This window comes from Gracilinanus agilis, chromosome 2 (genome assembly GCF_016433145.1).
Source record: "Gracilinanus agilis isolate LMUSP501 chromosome 2, AgileGrace, whole genome shotgun sequence".
NCBI classification, from domain to species: Eukaryota; Metazoa; Chordata; class Mammalia; order Didelphimorphia; family Didelphidae; genus Gracilinanus; species Gracilinanus agilis.
In genome coordinates, this window is record NC_058131.1 from 523335034 (window position 1) to 523343853 (window position 8820).

At 39.3% G+C, this 8820-nt stretch overlaps 1 protein-coding gene across 1 annotated transcript in view; it reads right to left on the reverse strand.

Annotated features, from left to right (window-relative positions):
* LOC123237877 (sodium/nucleoside cotransporter 1-like) overlaps window positions 1–8820 on the reverse strand; it is a 112533-nt gene that overhangs the window by 30316 nt on the left and 73397 nt on the right. The gene's annotated exons all lie outside the window — the stretch shown is intronic.

Here is an 8820-nt window from a genome sequence, read left to right on the forward strand (position 1 = left end):
TATGGAAGTATGTTTTGCATGATAATACATATATAATCCAGATCAAATTGCTTACCATCTCTGAGAGGGGGGAGGAAAGGGAGGGAAGGAGATAACTTGGATCTTATAATTTTGGAAAACCTATGTTGAAAATTGTTATTATGATAATTGGAAAAATAAAATATCTTCGAATTTAAAAATACTCTAAATTATAGAAGGAGAAAAAAAACTTTGCCCATGGTTATTTGCCCCTCATTCCTTCTTTTGTATGTGGCATTTTAAAATATATTCTCATCAGAAAGCAGGACCATAACCACACGAAAACATCTGAGATCAGTTTCCTTTTTCCTCCTTCATTGACAACCCCATTCCTTAAGCAGAAGATGGAAACCAAGTAGCAATCTAAGGATTCAGTCACATCAAGAAGTATTTTTTAAGTACTTACCATACGCTAGGCACTGTGCTAAATCCTGGAGATATAAGAAAAGTAAAATTAATTCCTGCCCTCAAAGAGCTCACAATCTAATGAGGAAGGCCACATGCAAAAAACTACGTACAAATGCCATATACAAAGGAGAACTTAGGGGAAGTCTCAGAAAGAAGGCACTAGCCTAGCCAGAAAAGGGGACTGAGAAAGACTTCTTGCAAAAGGAAGAATTTATTTGAAGACAGCCAAGAGGTAGAAATAAGGAGGGTAGGGCTAGAGATGAAGAGAATCCAATAGCACCTGCTGTTGCTACATGAATGTATGGAAAATTAATGATAGCAATAGACATTCCATATCTGGCCAGGACCTATTTCCTTCTTTACCACTTTCCCTCTCCATGTAGTTGCTAATATTCTCTCCCTCCTCAAATTACCTTATGATATACTTCTCTGCCTCCATATTCTATCTCCCCCGTAGAATGGAATTTCCCTGAAGACAGGGATCCTTTCACTTTTTTTTGTCTCATCTGTGCCTTACACATAACCTATGCTTCATATTTACTAAATTGAATTGAATTCCTGTTCCTTGTACTCAAGGTTTAGCATATTTCAGGGTTCCACCTTATCCTATTACTGGTCCCTGAATACCAAGTTACTGGCTGAGTTATAAAATTGGAATGTGGCCCATCAATGAGAGCTGGACAACTAGTTATAATTATAAGATCCTTAAGGGAAGGGACTGTTTAATTCTTGTTTCTGGATTCCCATTTCCTAGTGCCTGGCACATAGAAGGAACTTACTAAATAAATGCTTGTTGATTGATTGATAGTTTGGCCAGCTGATGAAGATGATGGAAAAGAGGGAAGATTTCCTTAGGCATTTTTATCTGCCAGTAACTATTTCTGGAGCTCTCTGCATTCAATATTTTAAGAAAAACTCTCCCAGTAAGAGCCACATCAGTCTCTTTAAATGCCCATTGCTCCCTCACCCCAGTATTTCCTTCCTCATTGAGATCATTTTCACTTTTACTGTCAAAATTTTATTTTGATATCCATCAATTCCCTTTGAGCCACCTTTCCTTTTCCAATCTCTGCTCATGAGTTAATTTCTACCATTTCTCTAAATTTTTTTGAGATGTGATTTTTCTAAGGTTTAAGATTCATTAATTGGTCATATTTGATTATGCCCACATTTCTTTACTTAGTTATTAGGAACTCTAAAACTGCCAACAGCTTTCATTTTAGCCTAACCAGTTCTTCCCTGTTGATTAGAATTAAATCACACCAGTTTACCAAACCACTTTTTCTGCCTTCTCTGAGAGATAAAAACTGTCATTGAGTTATTAAGAGAAAAAAGTATACAATTTTCTCAGAGTCAGATTAATTTTGAAGCAAACCTGATCATAATACCAATCATAATACCTTTGTCTTTTTCAGTTCTTGGAGACAAAGCCAAAACTAGGGCAGGGTGACTAGGGCTTTGCCTGAGGGCACTGAAATTTGGAAGGTGTGGATGATACTTATCTTTCGTTGGTATAACAGGAACCTACTAACCCGGGGTGAGTTTCTTTTCTGCATAGGCTGTATTCTACCTGAGATGCTTTCCTAGCCCAAAGCTGGCCTGACCTGGTTTACTTCTTAGTGACAGCCTCAAAGCTTCTTTGAACCTCTGTTACCCTCCAACCCCAACTGAATTTTCTTTATTTAAAAAAAAAAACCCAACTTTTTTTTCTTCTGAATTTCCTTTAAATGTTGGTTTGAGGACACATTTCATATTGCATGTCCTCAGTATGCTTTGTAAAGTTTGCTCCAGCACACTAATTGCTAGTTATGCCTCTGCTTGGAAAGATCAGAAATCTGAGGCTTGTAAGAATTCCTTTCACTGAGCAGCAATTCGGCCTCAAAGGAAGATCCTAAGGATCAAAGATACACTCGTTCTAGACTTATTTAAAATCTCACAAAGAGGAGTATTTGTAATTTTTGTTAATGTACATTAGACTCTTTTAAGCAAAAGGTTCTATGTGAATGTGACTTGCTGATAATCATTTTTAACCCAAGAGATTTTAAGCATTTTAGGAAAGCCTACATTGCTGATTCCATTAAATTAAACAATCATTTATTCATGGGCTATTATTTTAACACTAGTATTTGACTATGAATCATGGAAAATGGAGGTCTCCAAAAAAATAAAAATTTCAGGAAAGTAGGTATAAGTAGGTTGCAGGGTTCATCCTTTTTTGTTTTTTGTTTTTTTATTAATTGCAATGAAATGAGCTTCCTTCATTCATTCGTTTTAAATCATCACTTTTTGTCTTAGTATCAGTTCTAAGACAGAAGAGAAGACAGGGTTAGGCAATCAGAATTAAGTGACTTGCCCAGGGTCACATAGCTAGGATTGCAATGAACTTATTATTACTGTTAAATTTAAGTACAGGTATCCCTTCCATATCATGGTACCTCCACGATCCGGAAAACCCAAGTACATTTTTTGGCTTTTAAATTTTTTTTTTTGCAAACTTTAAGTTTTTACTTATTTAATTTTTAAAAAGAAATTGTATATATTTATTCTATTAAAAGGTAAAATATGTTGCTACAATACAATACTATACCTATATTTTAATGCATTTCTGAGTGTCTACACTTTTCTGGTACCGTCTATAGCTTCTGCAAAACTCCCCCAAATTCCCATCTAATTTCTTATGCTGACCCATGATGTATTGAAACCTTGATGGAGAAAGTTGAGATGTGGAAGGGACACCTATACTTTATTTTGGGCAGATTGTAATGTCTTCATGTCTTCTCATCCTGTGTGGCACTTGTTCATATTTTATTATGAACTATCCATCGAAGAGCAAGAGGGCCTCCCTCTCATTCTTTTTGTATTTTGAGAATCCCAGTGAACCATTTGAGTTTGTTTTTTTTCCTATTGTCTCTCATTTTCACTGTGACCTGCCTCCTTCTTTCTCATTATAAATATTCTCTCTGATGTTCACTGCTGTGCATCTCATCTTTGGTAAATAGTGGCATCAATGGAAACTGGTGAAGGGAATAAAATACAGAGTCAAGGTCAGGCATGACCAGAAAAGGGGGTGGGTCCATTATTTACTGAAATTGAAGGGATAATAAATCAGAAAGCCTTTTATGGGCCAGGCACTGACTTAGTTACAGGGCATACAAATACAAAAGTGAGATGTTCCCTGCCTTTAATGAGTTTATATTCCACTCAGAGCGGATACACCATGTTCACAAATATATAAGTATGGAATACACTGGAAATAAATACAAAGTGATTTTGGTAGAGTAAGGGGGCTGAGGGTGGGGGGGGGGTTGGGCAGGACAGCTCTTGAACTGAGTCTTGAAGGAAGCTAGGGATTCCAAGACACTGAGGAAGAACATTCTAGCTGTGGGAGAGAAAGGACTGTTATATATGGGAGAACAGACAAGACTGCCCAAATATACGTAGATATCCAGGCACACAGAAGGAAAGCCTTCTAGTATTGGGTTATTGGGTTGATCATTATATTATATTTTAATAATTAGTATTATTCATGTCTTTTATTTTTTTCATCACCAACTTTCCCTCCAGTATTTCTCCTTTTCCTCTCCCTCCCAGAAAGCCTGCCCATATAATAAATCCTATTCTTAAAAGGAAAAGAAAAAGAAGAAAAAAGATAAGCAAAACTGACTGATAAATTGAAGAAGTCTGAAGATATATGCAATGTGCCACATTTGTGGATCTCTCACCTCTGCAAAGGACCAGTTTCTCATATTTCTTCTTTGGAGCCCATTTTAGTCTTTCTTGTTTTGCAACATTCACTTCTGATATTTGTGTGGGACATGCGTTTGTTTACATTGTTGGGTAGTCCTTTCTTGGCCCTGCTTACTTTACCCTGCATTAGTTCATGTAGCTATTCCCATTCTTCTCTGTGTTCATCATATTCATCATTTTTTAGAGCACAGTAATATTCCATTATCTTCATGTACAATTTGTTTCACTATTCCCCAATTGATGGATATCCACTTTGTTTCCAGTTCTTGCTATCACAAAAAGTGCTGCTATAAATATTTTGGTGTGTGTTGGCACTTCTTCTTGTTAATGGCTTCCTTGGGGTAGAAACCTAGTTGGTTAGGAAATCTTTGGGTCAAGGAGTATGGACTAAATTAAGTTTTTACTAAATACTTTCTGTTTGGTATGATGGAATGAACACTGGCTCTAGAATCAGAAGCTGAGTTTGAGTCCTATATCTCACACTTACTTAGGGACCTTGGGCAAATCATTTACTCTAGAAGGTCTTGGTTTCCTCTTCTATGAAATGAGGTAGCTAGACCGAAGTCCTCTCCAGGTCCATCCTCCATCCAGAACAAGATCCTCTGTGACACCTTTAGGGAGCTGAATGCTTTTCACAGCTTTCTCCTCTCAAGTTCCCCCTAATAGAATAAAAACAGTTGGAATTTTTTTCTCAGTCCCTCTTTATGGATATAGTTGTTTGCATGTTGTCTCCCTCTTTAGAATGTGAAGCTGGGTAGTCCAGTAGATAGAGAGCCAGGCCTGGAGTTGTGAGGACATGGGTTCAAAAGTGGCCTCAAATATTTCCTGGCTATGTGACCCCAGGCAAGTCACTTAACCCCAAATGCCTAGCCTGTGATGCATTTCTATCTTAGAAATGACCTTAAGACAGAAGGTAAAGGTTTAAAAAAAAGTGTGAAGCTGGGACTGGTTTTTTGGTTTTGTTTTTTGCCTTTCTTTGCATCTCCAGTATTTAGCACAGAGCTTGGCACATGATAAGCACTTCTATGCTTGCTGATTGACTGGACTTGACAATCTCTGAGGTCCCTTCCCTTTCGAACACTCAGATTCTGTTTCCTCATTTAGTACCTAGAGGGCCCAGTGATAGCAGGAAAGTTATCATCAGCTCCAATTAACCTAGGAGGAAACTGAGTCTCAGAGAAATGAAGTGACTCCATTAATACCATGCAGCTTGTTACTTTCAGAGCTAGAATGGTTCTCTCTTCCTCTCACTCCTCCTTCATTAATCTTAAGCTTATGTTCATCTTTCTGGAAGTCTACACATTTCAGGGGACATGATGTGCCCTGGGGTATACCCAAATGTGTAAAGGAGTAAATAGTGTTATAATAAGGTTCCATTGTTTGTTCATTTTTGTGGAGGCAGGGCACAAACCCAGTCCTCTTTCTAGCCACCCACCAGAGGCTGAGGACAAAACCATCAGGCCAGCCCTACTTCTTTGGGAACAAATTTCACAGAGGCACAAACTGTTAAATGAACATTCCATCTGCAACCTTGGAGCTAGCTAGGTCTATACACTCCTATATCAGAATTGTCCTTACTTCGCCCTCCCTCTTCCCTCTTGCCAACATGTGTCTCCAGCCTACCTCCCTGCCTCCCACTTTCCCCATTACAAGGGATCCACTGTTATCCCTCTTTGCTGCTATCTTTTCCCAGAGTGCCATCCCCAACCATTCTAACACTCCCCCAACCCTCAACCAGTTCCTCTAGATCACTTTTTACGATGACCTTGGGAACCCTGCTTTATTGTGAGCAAATTCCTCCACTGCTCCTTTAACCATTTCACCTAAAATGACCCTGTCTTTTTGCTAACCACACGGTTTTCTGGGGGAGAAGGAAGATGGTGGGTTTGCTCCCCACTGCTGTGTCCTAACCATTGTTCTGTCACTTTCTTTCTAAAACGTCTTCTCTGTTGGAAGTCTGCACCATCAACTTAGACTATTGTCTCCAATCTTTGTCAGCAATGGGTATCTGGGTTTCAGCACCTTCTTCTTCTCAGTACCCATTTTTCTCTTCCATCTGTGAACCACCATCCTGCTTAGCTAATGCATGGTCAACATTGATGAACCTCTTAACACTTTGAATAGATAGTCTATTCTTTTTTTTTTTTTTTAAGCCCTTACCTTATGTCTTAGAATCAATCCTCGGTATCATTCTAAGGCAGAAGGGGAGTAAGGGCTAGGCAATTGGGGTTAAGTGACTTGCCGGACTAGTCACATATCTAGCAAGTGGTTGAGGACTAATTTGAACCCAGGATTTCCGGTCTCCAGACCTGACTCTTTCCACTGAGTCACCTAGCTGCCCCAATACACAATTTCTTGAACTCTACTGATCTTTATCTCTGCTTCTTCTCTGCTACCCCTTCAGAACGGTCCAACCATAAAGCTCCTAATTATTTGGAATTGCTCCATCTCCATTTGACACCTAAAAGCTTAAATTTTCTTTTCTTATAGTGGCCTAGTAGCTATCCACCTCTCCCCTAGACTCATATTGAATTAGCTCCTGTTCAGCATTATGATGTCCCATTTCTCGTTAGCTCTGTGTTATCCAGTCTATTCATTTTCACTTGGTTTCTCCATTGAGGCTTGACTCCATGGAAAACCTATCAGAGATCTACTTGCCACCATTGTAGAATCCCTTAGCCCTTTGATCCCTTTTGGCCATTTAGTAGTTCTGGAATAAAGAGAAGGAAAGAGAATTTATTAAGTGCTTTCCATGTACCAAGCACTGTGCTAGGTACTGAGGGATGAAAAGAGGAAATTAAGAGAGACCTTCACTCCAAGGAGCTCACATTCTAATTAGGGGTTGACAAATATGAAGGAGGATTCATGTCTATGTTCAGGCCATAGAAGATGGGAAGGGCAGATAGCTCATTTTAGGTTTGCCAAGGAAAGTAAGAGAAGCTTACCATCTAATAATGTAGGTAAGACAAATGACTGCAAAGTACTATGGGGAAAATCAGAGAAAGGAAATTCAGCAAACATGTATTTAACACCTGTTCTGTGAAAGTACTAGGCTAGACACCATACAAAATTGAAAAACAAAACAGGCTCTGCCCTTCAGGAGTTTACAATTGAAAAATAAGAAAAACACATAAATAACCTTGAGGCAAAGTTGAAAGAGATAAAGACTGAGGGAAAATACTCTTAAACAAATTTGAGTTCTGCCTAATGATTTCTCCAACTCCCATGCTAGAAAAAAAAATAGGGGGCAGCTGGGTAGCTCAGTGGATGGAAAGCCAGGTCTAGAGATGGGAGGTCCTGGGTTCAGATGTGACCTCAGACACTTCCTAGCTGTGTGACCCTGGGCAAGTCACTTAACCCCCATTGCTGAGCCCTTACTGCACTTCTGCCTTAGAACTAATACTGGTTCTAAGATAGAAGGTAAGGGTTTTAAAATAATAATAATAATAATAATAATAATAATAACAACAACAACAACAACAATAATATCGCTAGCACAACAACAACAACAATAATATCGCTAGCAGGACAACTCAGTTTGAATTATTTTTCATGTAATAGTTACAAACAGCACTGTTCATTTTTTCTTACCTAAGTTAGCTACCTTTGTATTACTGGGGCTACAGTTTGTGATAGAAAAGATATTGGACTTAGATATAGAAGTCCTGTATCCTGGCTCAGGCACTTGACCTTGGGTAGGTTAACTAACTTCTTTGCCTCAGTTTCCTGATCTGAAAAAAATACTTAACAGGGTTTTCTGAAAGCCCTATAAAATGTGAGCTATTCTTTTTTTCCTGCAAGAATCTATAAGGTCTAGACAACCCCTCTGGTTCTCACTCTGGCCTCATTATCAGCATATGCCCTCCAACAGTTTCTCCATATCTCAGCTCCTCCATCTGCCAAACTGAAGTATCTTTTAGGAATGGCATGAGGATTTGCATCATAAAATCATATACTGGGTCCAGAAGGGACTCATAGAGGTTATGAAGGCCAGCAGCCTCGTTTTACAGATAAGGGAAATGATGCCAATTGAAGTTACGTAATTTGCCCTAATCACACGCGTATAAGTGGATAAGAACCTTCAGCAAGTCCTCTGGATCACTACCTGACCCAAAAGAAGAAAAAAAAAGGCAGCAAAAGGCCAAATAATCCATAGCTTATTTTCGAATTCTATTTTTAGTTCCTCACATGGCCCTAAATGAACGTGGCTTTGAGAAAGGTCTGCGCACTCCTTTGGGGCGAGAGCCTCTTTAGCTACCCAGCAGGGAGAACCAAAGGATTTTCGAAAACCTGAAAATAAGTGTTTGACTGTTTTGGAGAGCGGGGACTGTGCACATCTTTGCAATTCAATGTTACATTATAAATGGAGTCCGTAATATGTTTTCATTAAATATGTATGACCAAATGACACGTAACATAATGTAATGGAGTGCAATGGGATGTGGTGGGCTACATCTCGAAGCCCCTTCCTCCTGTCCTTCCCTTTGCTCCTCCTCCCCCCAAACGGACAAGCTTTACTTCCCTTGGTCAGCAGAAAGCCGCGGGAGGATGGACTTTCATGGACGGCCTCGGGAAAAGCTAAAAAAGGGAAAGCGTCGCTAGTTTGGCCCGCGGACCCCCGCACCACTGCCTAATTCGGGGCCGGGG